Source organism: Rhopalosiphum maidis, chromosome 1 (genome assembly GCF_003676215.2).
Source record: "Rhopalosiphum maidis isolate BTI-1 chromosome 1, ASM367621v3, whole genome shotgun sequence".
Taxonomy (NCBI): Eukaryota; Metazoa; Arthropoda; class Insecta; order Hemiptera; family Aphididae; genus Rhopalosiphum; species Rhopalosiphum maidis.
In genome coordinates, this window is record NC_040877.1 from 57,330,683 (window position 1) to 57,352,288 (window position 21,606).

Sequence of the window (21,606 nt, forward strand, 5' to 3'; positions counted from 1 at the left end):
ATACAATTACAGTTAGAACTTTACAAAATATAACCTAACCTTTTTGGTTGTTAGAATATTTTATTCAAGATTAAAACTTTTTTAATCTGAATTAAATTAAATTTTCACGGACAACACAGTCTGGTTAAGCAAAAAATGATGATTTTTAACCAAAATAATATCTATAATTGTAGTATTATTTATAGAATTATTTATTTTGTTTGTTAGAGTACAATCATTAATGATGGTATTGTACTGAGTCATGATAATTGTATGGTGTACACAATAAATAGTAAAAAATAGTACTTTATGGTTATTACTAATTAATTGTATTATGCATGTGGAAAGTATTGATTTTAGCAATATATCTTAGAATCGAAAATGTTTGTTTTGATCATTATTAAATAACAAATGTGTATAATTTGTTGATTTGAAACCTTTATTTCTCGAAAATTCTCGAGAACTCTTTAAATAATGCACCTAAATAGTTGTTAGTGCGCTAAACTTGTATAGCATTGATAACTAAACCTATGCGCATAAAAATAAAGCTTTTGATTTTGAATTCAAGGTATAAAATGTATTATAAATCTCGAATAATAAAAATAAATCGTTATTTTACGTGGAAAACTTGGGAAATTTAAAATATTCTAAATTGTGCGTGTAAAATAATAATTTATTAGTTCAGAAATTTTTATAAATTTATTTAAATTCATGTTACATTATTTCTAATAAATCAATAATAATGGGATATCAGAATAGAAAAATTATTTATTTCTAGTTTATATCTTCAAGTTTTCAAACCACTATATTGATAGTTTAATGTGTATAAAAAAAACAAGTTTCACACGTTGAATATGTATACAAGACATAAATACCTATATTTTTAGACGTATAATAAGTGAAAAAAATAACATATATACATTAATAATGAAAGTATGGTTAAACAATTTTTATTTTTTTAAATATATAATAATTTATTAGATTATCGTCAATGGACAATACCTTCTATTATGTTAACATTCCTTTTACATATTATAACTAATTTTATCATGTACACAGAGATTTAAATTTAAATATATATATGAAAATATTTATAAATTTAATTTTTTAAGAAATATTGCGTGATACAAATTTTTCACATGAAACAAATTCCATATGTTATACCTAACTTTGTTAGGGAATTTAATGTTTTTTATTATGAATTTTTTTTTTGTGCAGTTTTATTGTTTCCATTTAAAATATTTATTTAAAAAAAAGTTTAATCAAATTTTAATAATTTAACTTGTCTAACAAATTGTAAATCCCCTTTGGCAAATATTTTTTACCATGTAAATATTTAAATAATTTTGATAAAACTATACGATTTAGTCGTTTAGATCAGCGTTTCTCAACCACGGTTAATATCTAAACTTTAGATAGTACACTACATTTAAGTTAACTAAACGTATATCACTCGTGCGCATTTTCCTGTATCATGTATGTTATATTTGTATAATATGGTATTAAAACGTTTGAACTGTTTTATGTGGAAACGGAAAGTGTTAGTTGTTTTCTCTAATATAGATTGGAAGTTTATTTACAATACTGCAAGAAGTAAAAGCAAATATCTAAATGTTTAGGTTTACTTAAGGGGTATTTATTTAATTGAAATTTTTTAAACTATTTATGTGAAATAAACAAAAGTTGTTTTAATTCTATTTACGTGTTTTAAATGAAAACTTAGTGCTTAACTACACTTCGTAAGAGCACCATGTACAAGTTTCCGTGGAATAAATAGGCCCACTTAAAAATGAATTAACAAGCGATTTCTTACAGGAAATTAGAAACCGTATTGAAACACATTAGTAAATTACCTGTAGTAACTTAAAAAGAAAAATAGAAATGCAATTTTGAAATGAACAAATTAAATATTAATAAGTTCGATTAATAAATAGCTAGACAGTGGATGCGATTAAAATATATTGGTAAAATATTTTTTGCAAAAAATAAATCGTTACCTGATACGATTTTGAAGTTCTATATTCTATTTCCTTCTAATTTAGCCATCAATTTTTGTAATTTATGACAATCTGAAATATGAAGCAATAATATTGCATCAAAATAACCAATAAGATCATATTGAATGAACAACAGAAATGTTCAATTGTATTTTATTTTATCAATATATTTTACTTGAAGAAATGTTATTCTTACTCAAATCGAATTATATTATAAAATCGTAAATTAAATTATTTGCTCTTCAGAATAAATAGGTGTTTATTTCCAAGACATTTATATATTTTTCAAAAATAATAAAAAAGTTTAAATTTAATTATTTATATGCAATACTGCAAATTTATTATAACTTATGATACAAATATTATCGAATAAAATACGAAGAACTATATTTATCAAGCAAAATATTTATTGACAAATAAAATTAATTTAATTCAAATAATATTTTTCATGTAAAAAAATATATATTATATTTTAGAAATTACTGAAAATAATTCAAGCAATAAAATAAGTTAACTTTAATTATATGAATATATTATTATTTATAATAATTATGTTGCCATTTAAAATACTAAGCATTACTTTCAGATATAAACGTAGTCTAATAATATCCATTTATTCAAAATCTAAATATTATCTTTCAAATGTTTAAAATATTGTTAGAATAATTTTTAGTGATATTTAATTTAATTAAATGTGTATTATGAATTTCAGCAAAACATTCCTTTAACCATATATAATATCGTATGGTCAGTTTTGGAAGAATATTGCTTTAAACGGGTATATTGTATTAATTTAATAATGTTATTGGTACAGAAAGGGGAGATTGTCAACTGCTTTATAGATTATACCATAAATTAAACATATCATATTAAACACAATTATTTTTAGTTAAAGTTAACTATTAATAAATAGGTAATATAATTTGAATATATGATTGGTTATATAATCGTTATCAATATCGTATAACCTTTATAGTGTTCTATCTTTTTCAAAAGTAAGTTATTATAGGTGAATCAGTAAATGATAAAATATTTCCGGTTTCCAAAAAAATCCATTATTCAAACTATATTATTTCACTCATAAGATAATATCTTATACCATCATAATTCTATCAAAATTCTTTTCGATTGATAGTTGTTTTATTATAATTTTAATGTTGGCATGATTTATTCGATTTGTACAATAAAAATGGACACATAAAATCAACGGAAAAATATATAGTGAATGTATAGTAAATTATTTTATTGTTTTAAATGCATACCTGATTTGAGACTAAATTGTAGTGAGTTTATTCAAAAACGATGTAATGTAAACACACACAATGAATCACTTGATACCTTCAATGATTAATTTACTAAAATCAATAGCTTTCTACCAGAAGTTTTAAATTAACGAGTTTATTTATTTAAGTAATAAATTGACCACATTTAAAGTATGACAGCCAGGACTTATTAATATCAAATTCAAAACAATAAAACGAAAAAGTACAAATATTACCCTAAAATTCCCTCGTTTATCGAAATCGTGGTCACAACAATCATAATATATTAAAATAATTTGCTCAGATCTCTAAAATGAATGTGATTAGGACTTAATTCATTGTACAGCACTCATTTATAAGCAGCGACACAATAATGGTTGTTGTAGATCAATATTCACAGCTAAAATTATATAGTATGTTAACATTTAAGATTTCGATGTAAGAATTCTATGATTGGAGAAAGTTAAAGTGATATAAGTAATACACTATATTATGCATGTGTAATGTGTATACTGTATAGCGTATAACGATATTTCTTAATGTTTAGTATGTAATATGATGATTCTTTCAAATAATAACTAGTACAAAGGTGATATTAAGTGTCAATCGAAAACGAAGTTTAGAACAGAGCTATATATAATTTAATCATTTATAAATTGAATTGGCTAAAGTCTTAAGATGATGTCGTGCATGTGTAATTCGAGTGAAAAATCTCAAGGTGTGCAAACTAACACCAGTACATTTTATAAAAATACAATCATGAAATTGGCATAATCAAATATATTGGAAAACTTCGCCCATAATCGTATTATATTTTTCGAAAACCCAGTAAAAAAGTTACCTAGAAAACTTCTCAGAAACACATCTCAGATCAAATGAATTTTTATTTAAATAAAAATGTGATGATTTTAATATTTTATCATGACAATACATTTATTGAACATCGTCGTTAGTTTATAAAAACAGCTTTTAAATATAATTTCATAAAAATATTTAAATATAATCTCAAAAATATACAATAATGGATATGGTTCAAACCAATTATTTTAAATTATATACTTTGTTAATTTATTTTATACATATATTTTAGTTTTTCTTTACAATAAAAATAAAAATCCTGTAATAGCACCTATAAAACACCGCAAATGGCAATTTAAGTATCTTTAAGTGAGAATTTAGTATAAAATAAAACAAGTTTATAGCAATTTTTACAGATCGTATATTGAATACAAATAACCATACTGTTTTTGAAGAGGTTATTTTTTATTAATTTCTCCACTTATTGGCTTATTTTAATATTATTTGTCAAACTAAGCGATATAATTGTTGTTTAACATAAAAATATTATAGTAATATTATGTAATATAAAACTGTGGCAATGCTAATCATCGTATTACATCACATTTATTATTGTAAATATTTAATTAATTATTTTGTTCGAAAAATTTAAATTTTAAACATTTCCTGTTAATATCATAGTTTTTAATTTTTTTCAAATTCTTCACAGTAATAAAATATATTTTATTTTATAATAAACGAGAACTCAGACACTCAATGCATAGTATTTTCTTCTGAAATGTACAGTATTATTTCCAATAGATACAGTAAATAATACTCATAATTATACTATTTAAATCAAATTCAGTAAGTGTATATATTGTAGATATATATTATATCCTCTACATTTTTATAGTAGACAAATAACTATTAGTTTGTCTCGTTTTTCTGAATGTTGATAACAATTTATTTTTACGCCATCTCTTTAGCAATAAAACCGATACAATATATTTTGTTAAAGTTTAAATTTTAAAAAAAAAGTTACAACAAGGCCTGCACTTTTCAGTGTGTAAATTTCAGATGGATTGCAATCACTCTATAATTCAGGGTTTCTGGTAAATCAAAAACGAGAAGTTGCAACGTACATACTCATGCCGCATGCGACAATAAAAGTTATTTTGCTGTTATATTTGCTCATGTGATACGTGTTGTTACAATGTCAAATTTGAAACGAGACTTACTGAATTGTTTTCAAAAACCGAAATGGGATTTTTTACCGAAGTATATATTTATTGTAATCAACGGCATTTTCCGAAGATATCGGTTATTCGGGATTGTTTATTATTGTTTCCGTGACACTTAACTTGTGCGTGGTAAACTTCACGCTGTCGATTTAACTTAAAAGCGCTTTTCATTTTTGTTTTATTTTTTCTTTTGTTTGCGTAAGGGATAACACGCATTTAAAACTCGTTAGGAAATCAAACCGTACTTCTAAGTACATGGTGTAATCGAGTACTTTTAAAATGTCTACTTATAGTGATTAATATTTTCGTAGATAAAAAGACTTAGAGAAATATTGTGGATAATCCAGAATGTATACAATGTATTATTACATTTATTATGTACTATTATACAATTTTATTAGTTACAATTTTAATATCTTATAATAATTCTTTATTTTTTTTTTAGACCTAGCTTATAAAAAAAAGTTGAAATGATAAGACGAACAATTTTAAAAAAAAACTTTAGTTTCAAAAAGGCAAGACCATTTTTTCGGGTCATTAAATGCAACTACATGTGATAAAATACATCAACAGTTTCACACGCCATTAACCAGTCAATTCGATTTATGAAACTTCGTCAATTATTATAATGTCGTGTTATAAGTGTAGCTATCGTGGCTTATTACATCGAAATATCTAAGTTTAAATCATAGACTATAGTTTATAGTTATGTATAATATCAAAACAATAAATATATTATAATATTGTATTGGTAGTTCTATGTATAATAATGACAGGTATACTTCAAAAGTCATCTAATATTCTATTGTTCAAATATTTAAAAGTTACTAAAATTTTCAATATATTGTATACAATAGTATTTATATCATTAAAAATACAGGCGAAAGATAAAGATTAAAAAAAAAAAAAATAAGCTCTTAATTATTATTACAAATTAAAACTTAATTTTTGATATTTTTTCCTTTTTTTTTTGAGAAAACAAGTGACCTTAGATTTAGTACAGTGATGGGCAAAGTACGGTCCGCGAAAATATTTAATTCGGCCCGCCAAAGTACATCGACATGAATAGTATATGGCCTGTATAGTATAAAAGTGTCATGATTTTATAATAAAATATGCTTCAAAGCTTTAACACAAAATGCATTTTTTCTTTAATTCTGGCTCTCCTCTAGAATTTCTCAAAGTTTGTAGGCCCCCATTTAAAAAGTTTGCCCACCACTGGTTTAGTATAATCATACTCTTAATGTTAAATGTATTTTGTACTAAACTATTAAAATGGAAAAAAAAAATACTTTTTAGTCCTCTCAGAATAAATTTTTTTATAGTAATACCTATTTAATATATAACAATAAATAAATGTTAATAATTCTATTTTTTTTTAGCAACTAAATATAATACTGGAATAAAGATCAATATTACAGTAATAATTATTGTCTGTGATAGAGGAATTTTAAAATTACTTATTAAGTGATATTATTTTTGACCCATCAACTGTATAATTTACATGCAAGTAAAATCTATATCATAATTATAAAGTACCTATTTATTGTGTAAATTAATTATTAGTAATAATTATTAATAAATAATATGTAATGTAGAATATTACGAAAATAATGAAGTATAACAAATAAATAGATTGATGTATCATCGATTAATAATTCAATTCAAATTATGGGTAGTTAATAAATAAATTAATTATAACTTTCTGTAGTAAAAAATATTTATAACTAAATGACTATAATTTGTTACCAACCCTGGAGACGTAACAACATTTTATAGTACTATATGATGTTCATGTTCAAACACAAACATAAATAATTATTTGTCTACTATTTCTTCCGTAAAAATATATATTCGAAAAACTCAATAAAACGCACTCACTATGATATAAAACTGTTGAATTTATGTTAAAAGTACACTAAGTTGAATGACCTCAAGCATTAATACATACAAAATTAATATTTAATCTTTTAACTGGGACACTGAGATTAGATCAGTTCTTATCAAAAAAAAAACATACTATTTTTTCCAGTTTTCAGTTTAAATAATTTTTGAAAGTTCACTAAAAATTATGTAGAAACACGTCTCGTGTTTAACAAAACAGAAAAACAGTATAATATAATCACTGTTAGTGCGATCATACGTACAGAGTGATTCATTAAGCATACGTACTCGTATATTTTCATTTAATAATGGGAAAAGAAAGAAAATAAGAAAATGAGTACACTATCCTTTTTTACTGTAAATTATTTAATGGATAGAAAAAACTTTTATGTAAGTATCTAATTCAAAATACGAACGAGTGGTTTTTTCTGTTATTAAAATATTTATGTTATGGGTAATAAACATTGAAAATGGTTTTAAAAAAATCTAAGATAGATGTAATACTGTATCTAGCATTTACCATTAAATATTTGATCATTTTAAAAAATTATGTTTATAGATTAATATAAATTATTGACATTTTAAAATGTATTACTTACTATAATCCCTTTGTCTTCCAACCCAAATATCGTGGGTCTATATTGGTATACATATTATCTATCCTAAGTACACGAAGTTAAACATCTCAAAAATTACCCGATTGAGTTTTGATTTTGATACGTCAACATTTTCAGAAAAATTATCTGTTATGTAATATCTTGTAAGAGAATACGCTTGAATAGTGCCTACGTCATACACGTAAATAAGTCTTATAAATTGTATGATCCATTTGGATCCAAACAAACTAAGATGCCTATTTAAAATGTATACAAAATTAATTATTAAATTAATATAATTATTTATAAATTAAATTAATTCTGATTGTTAAAACAATTTAAAGCATTTTTTTATTTTGCATTTGTCTTTTGTGAAAATATTTAATTGATTTAACAGATTTAGCTGTTTTAAAATACTATAACTAACGAACTTATTGTATTTTATAAACATTTTTAAATGTGTATTTTGTTTTGTTTGGATCCAAAATTAAATTTTGATATGGATTAATAATGTATGTGATGTCACACTATTCGTCCGTATAAGAGTGTTATCGTCTGAAAAACAGAAGTTTGTATTTTTACAGGCTACTCCATAAATTGTACAGTACAACTCAAGAACTTAAAAAAAAATCTCTAACAATGTTTTAAAAATCTAAAGATCGAATTTAAAATATCATTTAAATTTTAAATCTACATTATAGAAAAATAAAAAGAAGAATAAGCATTTTTGGTGAATCACCCTAAATATTGTTACAAAAAAGGCCATAACAAAGTCAAAAACGCGTTATTTCTTTAAAAAAGTTACTATACAATACGAACTCTAATTTCGAGAGAAATTTTATTTCTATTAACTTACAGTTTAAATATCATTTTGTATACAGATTGTGAATAATACATGTCTTATTGAATGCAAATCACTGTGATTTCACATTATTATTAATTTCATGCGATCATGGTTTGAATAGCCATATATACTGTTGTATTTCAATATTATATATTGTTTGTTATAGACATAATATTATGTGAAGCTGTGAAATGAAATTATATTTAGTAAAAATAGCAACAGCTGGCCAGTCTACGCGCCAACAATTAATTTGTTTTATATTTATTATTTATGGATTAATTAGTATATGTTGTTGAGCAAGAAAGGCTAGAGATTATTATTTATATTTTTATATCATTGTCAAGCAACAACTACAACTTTATTGTACCTTTAATATTTTATATAAATCAGCTCAAAAAGCTGCGTTGACATAATTATTGAATTTAATTATTCGTATTGACCCAGGACTGTACTTATAAACTTATTATTTTTTACGTGTTGAATTTTGGTATATATTTGTTGGGCCAAAAAGGTCGTTGTATCAATGTATCATAATTTTCCTTTAATTCTATAATTGGTCGCATAACTCACACAGTTAGGTACCTATTGAGAATTCTAATTTTAAATTTAACATTCGTACCAGTCATACACATTTATAGTTATCACTTATTGGTGTTACCCATATTTATTTAATGCAATTAATTACAGTTCTTAAAATTTTCAACGGACAACAGTTCATCGTGATTTTTCCATTATATCTTTAGGAAAACGAGCAGTAACTATTGTTACAAGTCTTAACTCAACTGATGTTAATCGATATAATTTTTAGTCTTGACCTCTGGAACACTAAATAATTCGTTATGTTCTCCAAAAAATGTCTAAACATAAGTTTTTATTTGTTTTATAAAAAATAAATACGCGCACATCACGTGATAATAATGTTTTATTTGTGTCGTTCTTCATTTCAACTATGATTCCAATTTATGTAAGTAACAATATTAAAAACAATTTGCATTTATATAGCTAGATTTAGTTGAAACATACTGTATTAAAATCGTTGTTTTTAATAAAATAAAGTGGTTGTTTCGAATTAAAACAATTGAATCTAAAATGAACCTGATAGAACATTTTTAATGATGTACAAGACATATAAATAAACTATTATTTTAAAATGCTCATAATTTAATAAAATATATTTTTTTTTTGTTATATAAACAATGTACAAAATAAATAAATCCTCTTACCTATAGTCAGTCGTTGTCAATCTTCTTGGATTAAAAATGTGTACAAAAATAAAGTGTTTGTTTTTTTCTGGTAAAAAAATTTAAACATATAGTTTGGTTAGTTAAAAAACACATGTTATGAATTAACTTATTTTGTTAAAAATGATATACAATACTTAGTATGTATTTTTAGGTACTAAAGCATTTTATATCTAAACCGAGCTCTTTTTACATTTACTTTCAAGTGCATACCAATATTATTTATTTATGTATTACCTATGTACATGCCTAAATTATATCTGTAGCTAGTAAATTTAAATAATATTTCTAGTTTTGAATAAAAGTAACTACGATAGCTAAATTCCATATGAATTCGTTTATAATCGAAAATTTTTAAAATTTTTAATGAAGATAACTTGAGATTAGTAGCTGTGTTAAAAAAATAATAACTAATAATAATTTAGACATAAAAAGGATAATTATTATTTTATTGTATGTGAGTGTTTTTATAATTATGTTTCGTAGATACACGGACGACCAAAACATGGATGCCTCTTTTTCACTATTTTTGATTATGAAATCTCATTCATCCCGACCGAAATAACGCACTTAAAAAACCTAAAATATGTGTGCCAGATACGTTTTCGTATTAATACAGAAATATACAATTATACTTTACTTTACAAAATATATTTATATTAATCGTATATCGAAATAGACCTTTATTCTTAGAATCATAATAATATTTCAATTTTATTTTAGCAAGAACCTCACAATAACTCAATGAAATTGACATAACCTACATCAATGTATAGTATATAATATGTGTTTCACAATGTTGGTATCAAAATTATAAATAATATAATAGTATTAATATATATACATATGATATTATATTTGTATAATGTATGCACATAGCATTTTATTATTAAATACAATAAAACGCCAAATCTAACGTTAAAGTGTACTAAAAATTATCAATTAAATAATTTTCTTCCGATAAACCAAAATTATTTATTTAATATAAAATCGTATACATATATACAAATTTCAATATCATCACATATTATTTTTTAATTTAATTCGAATAAAAGAAATCTAATACATTTAGAAAATAGATATAAAACAAAAACACTGTGTAAAACATAATGATATGTGCGGACTTAAATTTAATTAAAATTAAAAGACGAAGACAAAAACCAAAAACACTTTTAAGATTATGTGTTACCGTATACTATATACCCCAAAGGAAATACCAAATAATAGATAAAGTAGATAAGCCTTTTAAACGATGACCACGAGTAATTTGTTTTGCAAGTAATTATATAAAATCCGCACAGGCTTCGGTTATATGTAGTATTTGTCACTTATCTATTTTTAATGATTTTAGCGACAAAGAGTACGTAGTTTATTATCGCCATTATACACAATTTAAAATATCAAATAAATGCATTAAAAAAATGACTCCATCTAATAAAATTAGGATAAAAATTCTAAATTCTATGCTCGTTATGATTTATTAAATATTTTTATTCGCAATTATGTAGGTCTTACTCGCGCTTAAAGTATGAAACACTACAATGAACATTGAAAAATGACCTCTTAAAAGTATAATTCATATAAGATTTACTATCCATATAAAAGTAGTATATGAAACTTTCGTAGCTTTCTTATCCAGAAAAATATTCTTGCTATAGAAGGTAAACCTAATTCCAAAATCAATACATTCTTATATTTTGCGTTGCTTAGGTGCGAAATAATAGTATATTTTAAGTTTTGTCCTCGATGATAAATGAAGAACAATACCAATACAAAACCTATAATATTTTGTATAAATTGAGTACGATATAAAAATACGTATTTTGATTTAAACAGGTAAGCCGTTTGGATTTTCTGGAACTTGACTCTGAGTAAACACCAGGTCGGAATAGAATTAACTGTAAAACAGTCCACAATACGTGGTTTTATTAGACACTTCAATTAATTACTCCATTATAAATTGTTCATTCTATAGCTGAATTCTACACTGTACCTCACTTAAAAACAAACTTAGTAACGTAGTTTAACAATGGTCATCACATATATTTTGTATAATAAATGTTTAATATATTATAATCATTAGAGGCAGAGAATTACAAGTTACTAATCATGAAAAAAATACAAAGTAACTACGTAAAAATATTAAAAATTATAAATGTACGTATTTATGTGAAATACGATTAAAATATATTTTTTATTACAAAAAAAACGAGTTTATTTGTTTTGAAATTTTTACAAAATTTACTCTTAGACAAAATAATATTAAATTATATAAACCTTATAAATAGCCTCAAAATTCAACTCGTAATATATATATATATATATATATATACATACATACAATGTATAGGAAATAAAATAATATACAAAATAATGATATGCCTAGTGTTTTACATGTGACCAATATATCCTTTTAAACTAAATACTATTATCTTGGCGTATTCTTACTATTCTAATCTAGCTACCTAATACATTTCAAACTACAAATTTACACATAACTCTTCTAGATATACATAAAAAAATGTTTTCTAATTGTCGTTATCCTATATAAGTACTTTTTAATAATATATTAAATTAGCCAATTGATGTAAAAAATTATAATAAACATTTTAATCGTTGACTATTTGTCCAATTATAATAAATTTTAACATATTTAAAACAATTAGAAAAAAGTGATACACTGATTTATTTTTAAAAAAGATGGCATATTTCCGTACATGCAATATGTAAAGTTTATAACTTTTATTGAAAATTTAGCTGAAAATTTGTATAATATTAGAATTATAATATAAAAATAAAAATAAAAAAAATAATGGGGATGCTTATGCTTACGAACAAATAAAATCGTTATGGATATTATTTTATCATAGCTAAATGAAATTAAATAATAGGAATGCTACTAGGAAATATCAGCTGAAAAAAGCTATTGTGCATATTTATCAATTCGTAGAAAAAATTAATAATAAGTAACAATGGCCATGTTTGTATTCGCTCCAAATGGAACTCTCACGATTGAAAATCTACCTAGACATCTAACTGTCAGCTATTCTAGGACTGGAAAATGTGAATTGTACATAAACATTTCCTGCACTAGGTAGTACCCGCTAACGCACTACATAAAATATTGAATATGTATAGTAAAACGCTAACACATAATACGAAATAAAAAACAGCTTGGTGCTTACAGCCACGCAGGAAATAAATATACCAATGTAATGGCTATGTCATAAGAAAAATAATAATAAACACAAAAGAAAAGAATTTTAAACTGTAAAGTATTCGATATTAATATATAACTTGTAAGTATACATTGAAAAAAATGTAAGCAAAATAAATATTTTTTTTTTTTATATTATCGTTAATAACTAAGATTTGGCAACTATAGCCAGTCGTTGTAGAATATATTTTTTTCTTTTTTTTTTTTTACTGTAAATAATACGGTACGGCGGGTTTTTGGAACACGTTTTATTCTCGTGGCTTCAGCTTTAAGGACAGGTGGTCATCCATCCAAGAGCTAGCAACACCGTCCGGTGCTTAACCACAGCACCATTCAGTGACTGAGGCCATAAACTGCGTTACACCATGTCTTATATAACATGTAAAGTGTACACAAGTACCAGTAAAAAAGTGACAAAAACAAAAAAATTAATAAACCAACGAGTATTTTTATATCGAAAAATCCAATAAACTTAATATTATTGTAGCACACAAACATTTTACCGAGTAAGTTTTTTCTGAATATTCACTTCATAATATTGATTTTGGGATTATTATTTTTTTTTTTTTTTAAAACTAGCATTTTATTTTTGTCACTTACGTGGTACTATTTTACTAACTCGTATTTTTTATTTTTTTTTTTTTTTTGATTAAATTATTATATTCATTTTGAACTTAAGTCGTTTGTTTATACTTTAGAATCATAAAGAAATGAGTTTGAATGTTTAAATTTAAATAAACGACCATAAAAAGTTTTACTTTCGTCTCTTATATTATGTACACTTAATAAACAGTATAGTTTTTATTGTAATTTAATTAATGGTTAAACTAGTTAGTGAATGGAAATCTTGCGAGAAAGACAAGCATTTCTGGAAAATGTATATCAGACGGTTCCGTTAAAATTTTAAATAAACTAACCCCACGTAATACATTTGAAATACTAGTTACCCACACATTATTATCCGATGGTAAAAATACTAAATTTTTTATTGAAGAATATTTTTAGAATTATTTTATTCTAAACATTATTAACTCGAGCACTGAGATTTGTTTAAAACTAAAATAGTTATATGGATTACATTAATATATTAACAAAAATTGGGAGTTTTTGTAATGTTTTTTTTTTTTTTTTTTTTTGGTACAACATACCTAAATAATATTGTACCTGTAACCATAATTGATAAATAGTTTTATTGTCTTAAAATTATATTTTATGAACAGTATATATTTCTCGGATGTTTGTAGGTCACTTTCGATAATTTTAAAATATATTTTTATTATTATTAAATGGGTAATTTAAATTTCAAATCGAAACCTATCAATGATAGGCTATCATCTTGTGTAATAGCATTTTTCACCTAGACTTCATGACTGTTGTCTAAGAAGACGTATCACTATTTAGATAATTCGCTTATGATTTAACCGGTTCTTTAGCCAATAAAACGTTTTGGAATAAATTACAAATACATGATAATTATGTTTTGAATCAATCTTGTAACATACCTATGCTCAAATCCTATAGCCACGGTAATGTCACAGCGGATTTCTTTATCAGTTGCCATACGGAAGTGTTTCTGTCGTGCAATGTGTTTTTAAATCCCAGATTCATCATCTCCAAAATCGTGTTAACAATAATAACAAGCCGTTTCTTCTCCCAAAATATGGATACCTGTTACATAAATTACAATCACTTATTGTGAGTTTAATAATAATTTATTTATAACCGGAGCATAAACTATACATTATGGTACAATAATATATAAATATATAAAACCATTTTTAAACTAAATTAATTATTTAATAATATTAAGTATAATATGCACACAATAATATAAATATTTATTTATTTATAAAATATTTCCTATACCGATATTTGTATTAGTTAAAAATAAAAAAAACCCTTTACAGTGCTCTATATTATTACATTTATATTTATTTTTTCAACACTATTGTATTTTAGGTTAAAATCGTTATTACTCCGACAATTGAATTTAAATAATTATAAAAATAATTGGATTAATTTAATAGTCAAAAATTAGTGTTTTTGATATTATTATAAACACGAAACGAAACTAAAAGAAAACATTATTTTGTCTTAAGTCTCATATAACCTTGAGGGACTAAAAACTATTAATTCAAATTTGTGCTTGTCGGTTAATCTCAATGATCCTCGCACAACCGTATAACAGATAAATTATATTGTCTCGAGTTGGGTTTCTCATATAATTTTTTTTAGTTTTATAAAATGATTATAAATATTTTGAATATACATTTTAACACATATATTTCATCAAAACATTTTATAATTGAACTAAACTAAAAATTCTAATATTTTATTCTGTCATCCCGTAGTTTATTTTAATTATACTTAAATACTTAAATTACCGATCATTAATGTTAAACCAAAAATATTATTAAAATACGTACATGTTTGATACAATTTGAGAATGGTATTTCATTGTAAAAATATACTAACCACCAACATTAGACTCTAAATATAGCTATATATATATTTGGATATCCAATGATATATTTTCTGTAAATATTTCTTTTATTCTATTTTCAGTAATTCATCTTAGTTTTAATCATATAAAATTTATGTTTTACAAAAATGTAGCTTACAGTGTTATTTATAAACGTATCAATGTATCGTAGTATGTATATTTTATTTTTTCATTATTTAATAAAATAATTATAAAATAAATATCGATCATAAATATTTAGGGCATAGCAACAGAATAATATTTTCATTAGAGTGTTACAAGAAATTACAAATTATCAATAAATAACGGTTTTATTATTCCATTTTATGAAACGTAATTATTCCATGTTAAAATATAAATATAATTTTTAACAGTGTACGTCACTGTACAACATCGAAAAGACAGGACGTCACTAGTTTTACAATCTGGGACCTAAATTATATTAATAATGATAAATCGAGATCAACATGTTTGTATTATTAAAGCCTTGTCAACTGAGGACAGAATTATAACAAGGTTAACTTACATTAAAAATTAAAAATATAAGAAAATAATAATTATAAGATTTACAAATTTAGATAATTAAATGTATAGACTATTTTAAGAGCCACAAGATTCATTTATGAATAAAAATAATACAATTTTATTGTGATAAACTTACTCTAATATTCGTTAATAGTAGAATAACTTTGTAGAAAATTTAATTTCAAATTCTTAAAAAAAATCTTAATAAATATAAATATAACTCCTTGCGTTGCATTACACTAAAATATAATATACCTGTTATAATATTACTCTACATTTTAACGTAGTAAATCTGTTTGATCGTTAAAACAAAAATGTAGGAAAAATGTGAAGTTTTAACAACAATTTTAATAATAATGAGTGTTTACATTTTTATACAATTTTCATGATTTTTTATAAATAAAACGGTGAAAATTCGAAAAATGATCTGTTTAAAAAATAGTCTGTATTCAACTTTTAATCATTCTATAGAAATACTGTACAAAAGTTTATAAGTTCTTTTTTTAATGTTTTGGTGTGTTAAATAAAAAACTCACGTTTTTCTGAAGCTTGAACTTTAAAAAAATATTATTAAAATTATTAAAATTATTTTTACACTCTAATTTCTTGTTTATTTTTTATAAATAAAGCACTGATTTGAAGGTACATTTCTGTTTTTGGATTTTACTTAAGTTCTACACTTCTTATACTTAGTTTAATAAAATATATTTTTCGAGATTTTTGGTTATTAATTTCAATAAATTAATATTTGTTTGAATTTTTTTTAAATAGTATTTTACTTATACTATTAATATGACTTTTTCTACAAAAATAAATTATATACCCTCAATTATTATTTTTAAACCTAATCAAATTCAACTATTATTCATTTAAAAATATATTTTTATTTTTTAGAACAAATCAATTATATACTTATGATAAAACTGTAAACAAATTAATCATATTATAACATTTTAGAGTATTATTATTTATTTAAAATTACATGGTATTTAAGATAAATTATTATTAACTAAAATTACTACTAAAATACAATTGTTAAAACCCCAATATAGGTTAATATAATAACAAAGTACTATTATTTATATAAGTGGTGAAAAATTATTTTAAATGCCAAAATGATTTTAAATATTTTTTATTTGCTTTTCAATGATTCCTATTATCTAAAAAAATGTGAAGCATATAATCAGTCTACGAAATACAAAGTATGATGCTATTATGCTAGTAGAAATACTTAAATTATTTGATTAAAGTACAAATTCAAATTAATATAAATCACATGGAGCATTTTTAAATGGTATATTAATGAAAAACTATCTTTTTATATTTTGCAGTTGTAAACATTAAAAAATTCGAAAGATGTACATGCAGCTCATACATCCATGTTAACATTTCCATATAATATAAAATGAAGTTAAGAAATACTAATGATCTGAATTTATTGTACTTATCATTGTAAAATGTATCAACAATTCTAAAAGTAATCGCATACAATTTTTATTATTAAAAACTACATAATAACTACATACTTACATAATGAAATAATGTAACTAAATATATGTATGTTTAATCTTACCAAAAGTAAAATCCATTTTTAGATGTTTCAATATTTAATATTATAATATAATCATTAATGTTAATTAGGTAAGCTACATTTACTGAATTATTTTTTTTATTTAAACCATCTTTACTTTTAATATATATTTTTTTAGTAGTAGTTTCACAATATATTAATAACTAGTTTGTAATAAATAAAACATAATATATTATTTATTTTAAAAACAAATATTTCTTAAATATTCAATACAGCTTAACAAGCTTAGCTAATGTAACCTTAATTTAATATTATTATTTTTCCTAAATTAGGACTCCTAACAATATTTTTTTATATACATACAAATGAAATAAACTAAGTATACTCGTAACCTAATATTTAAACTTTATTAATTTATTACTCCACACAATATACAACGACCTATTTATTATTTTATAATATTTTGGAATATTTCATAGTTACACAAATCTGAAAGATTATAAGGAAAATGTTAAGTATAGTTATATCATATTGAACTTAAAATATTATTATTCTCTTGTAGGGCATAGTATATTCGTTGTTAGGGATAAATATGATTGTTTTAATGGGAATTTTTGATAATATGGCTAACTTTCGTTAATCGTGTCCCGTATATATTATACGGTATTCTATAGTCAAAAGTTTCTCTGTTATATATATATATTTTAATTTTATATATAAAACTAACTGACGGTTTGCTTTTATTTTAATTAAATAACTAAGGTTATTTTAAGATTTAAGCTGGTTTTTCCTAAGAGTCGGATTAAGTCAGATAACTTTAGTTAATTGCAATATATGAGTTATTTTTGTTCCAGCGCTTAAAAAAAAATTAAAATATTCTAAATTACTTAGGAAAATGTTATTATTATAATATTATTATATTTTTTTACAACATACAAAATATAGATTTTTAATGAAATTTAATATGAAATAATATCTATTTTTTATAACAGTATAAGAATAGTTTTTTTTATTTATTTTCCATGTTCTAATTTAACTATAATCAAATTGCTTTAATTTTAATTTAGTTTAATAAGATTACTTGACGCGTTTTCCGAAAATATTTTACTTGATATTCAATGACCCGAATTATGGTTCACAATAAGAGTATAATCCGTAATGACATTATGTGATAATTAAATAACGTGCTTTTAATTGTAAGTCAACAAACATAAAAAAATTAAACAATCAAAAGTTAAATAGATGAGTGTCAAAATATGATTCATCTCATTTATTAAATAATATTACATGTGTGCATACCCTTCTCAGTACCTACCTGTCTAATTATCTTTATAAGAGGGATTTAAGTGGATAAAATTAACAATCACTAATTAAAAAACATAAAGTTAGGGCAATTTATCACTATTATTCAGTTTTTCAAATGTAAAATAAATTTAAATTAACTAAACAGTAACAAAAACATAAAAATATGGAGAATAAAAAAAAAATCGTTTTTTTTTAATAAATGTCAATATAGTTTATAGTTTATATTAACATAGTTAATAAAATATTGATAATTTAATTATATACAATAAAATCATGATATAGAGTAGCAAATTAATTAATATGTTTAGGTACTCAAAATCATAAGGTGGTCAAATTATAAGTTAGGTACTTAAAAAAAAAAAAAAATGTTACTTTAAATTATTTCTGTTGAGTTTGTTTTGTTATACACACAATAATATAAAAATTTTAAGTTTTATTGTAGTATTCTATCTATTTAATAATCGTTGGTAGACATATAAATAACTTAGATTTTAATTCACCAGCACCATTAGCATTTGGTTTTACTTATTATACATTATAGGTATCTCTAATAAATATATATTACTATGTGTGTATTTATTTTTTAAATAGCTTCTTTTGAACTTGATTTCATAGTATATTATAATTACGTTTTATGATCTAAAATTTACAATTGGTTTACATATTATGTGAATACTATAAATAATCTATTAGCAATATAATCCCTTAGATACAATAGTATTAACCAACACGTATATTTCAAAGTAAAAATGTAAATAATCGGGTGGTCGGTAATTGGACAATATTTTATTTACCTATCTGCTTTGTTTCAAATATTTGCTTGGGCCACAAAATAAATAAATATTTTGAAGGGTACCCGGAGATTGGGCTACAACAATTTACGAGTATATAACATTATACAACAAATTTAACTAAAGAGTAAAATTGTAAGCATTTTTGATGGCACGTCGCCAACGAATTTTGCACATTGATTCGTGAACAAAAAAATTATGTAATTATTAAAAACCAATCTCTTGGACATTATAAATTCCAATATAGTTTTTTTTCAAAAATGCTTATCTAAGTGTATCGTAGTATGCAACCAACGATCGCGCTGTTTCATAATCTGTGTGAATTATGTTTTTAGCTATTTTTATCCATTTCATTTAATGACAACCTATAGCCATTGTTGAAGCTAATAATTCTATATAATATAACATTAGATAATTTATCACCTTACGCGTCGCTTCAAGTAAAGTTTCGTGTACACTGCAAAGGTATATAAAATTATATATATATAATATTTATTATTTTATTAAAATATAGTGGTCCAATTACCGTTTAAACCTTACCGAAAAAAAAGGTTCATTGTGGACCAATTTCTGGATGCTCAAATAATCATTGTTTAGCAAAATCATCTGCACGGCCTGATTCAAGAATGTAATCGACAAATGTGTATACGAAAATAAATGCCAGGGGATGTAAAATCCATTCTCAACCGATATCGCACGATATCATATTATATCACAATATTATGATTACGACATAATATTTATTGTTCGTGTATTTTAAATTTTAATAATACAATTATTGTAACACGGCGCTATAGATAGGCTATTCGGGTACATCAACGTCGTGGTTCCATTTTCCCATTATCTCAACGCAGTTCTTTATCGTTGTTATTATTATTTTTTGATCACAGCCAACGCCTTGCACCATAATATTTTATGCATTCCGTGTGTTTACTAGTTACTGGTTTGCGCATCTTATTAACACGCCACGTAAACCGGTATTGTAGATGTTTATCATTTTGTCGTCGACACGGTATCGAGTGCGTCGAAGTTTCATCTACGCACTTTAAAAGTGTAAAGTTTTTCGTATGAACACGTCAAAAACAGAACAGTTTAATAAGCGCGTAGCTATTATATTATCATTTTTTTTTTCAACGTGTTTGACATTCTTTATTGGCTATAGTGTCATTCGGTAAAAATAATAAGATACCGGCGATAATCTCTATTGTATTACTAAATTAATGTCAATCGAATATTCCATAACACGAATATCGAGTTATCATAGTTGATACCATTCTGTACTTTAATTTTGTCGGACCTCAATTCAACTGTCGTCGGAATCGTTAAACGGTTAATCTAAATCAAATAATTTATCCATCTGACTTGAATGTAAATAGTAAATACAGCAGTTTTTATGACATCGTATTCGATTTAACCGTTATAATATTATATCTTATATTGTAATGCAATAGATTCAGTTACGAAAATACTTAAAAATGAAAATATTGAAAGGAATAGATACGCCTCAAGTTTTAATTTTTACCTTTATTCAGGAATATATATTGCCGTTATGTTTTATGTACGAAAAACAAGTTCTTTTAAAGTTCTTTTTAAGTACATTAATACTTAATAGTAAAAGATATTCATGTTTTATTTTAATGCTGAACAACATTACGATTCGTAATTTTAGTACAAATACTGCAGACAGCTTAATAGCTTCAAATCGTTGTAGACGAAATTAAGTTTTATTAATTTAGAAGTCGATAAACGTACATTATAATGTATATTATTAACTATTGTACATAACGGTTATCGTTTTATATGCCTACATGACGTGCAGTGCTGAGAACCATCTAAAATCTAGATTCTACAGATAATTTCATGTAGATAAAAATATATATCATTTTATTTTTTTGGCAGAAATGTATGATATTTTTTTAGATTTTTCCAAT

At 23.6% G+C, this 21,606-nt stretch overlaps 1 protein-coding gene across 7 annotated transcripts in view; it reads right to left on the reverse strand.

Annotated features, from left to right (window-relative positions):
* Positions 1–21,606, reverse strand: part of LOC113548344 (octopamine receptor-like) — a 162,218-nt gene that overhangs the window by 130,819 nt on the left and 9,793 nt on the right. For 4 of the 7 annotated variants that reach the window (XM_026949181.1, XM_026949185.1, XM_026949184.1 and 1 more), the window contains exon 2: positions 14,544–14,709. The exons of 2 other annotated variants lie outside the window; for them this stretch is intronic. The gene's annotated coding sequence lies outside the window, so the exon portion shown is untranslated. Of the gene's footprint in view, positions 1–9,806; positions 9,874–14,543; positions 14,710–21,606 lie in introns of all 7 variants that reach the window. One more of the 7 variants, XM_026949180.1, reaches the window with a different exon arrangement.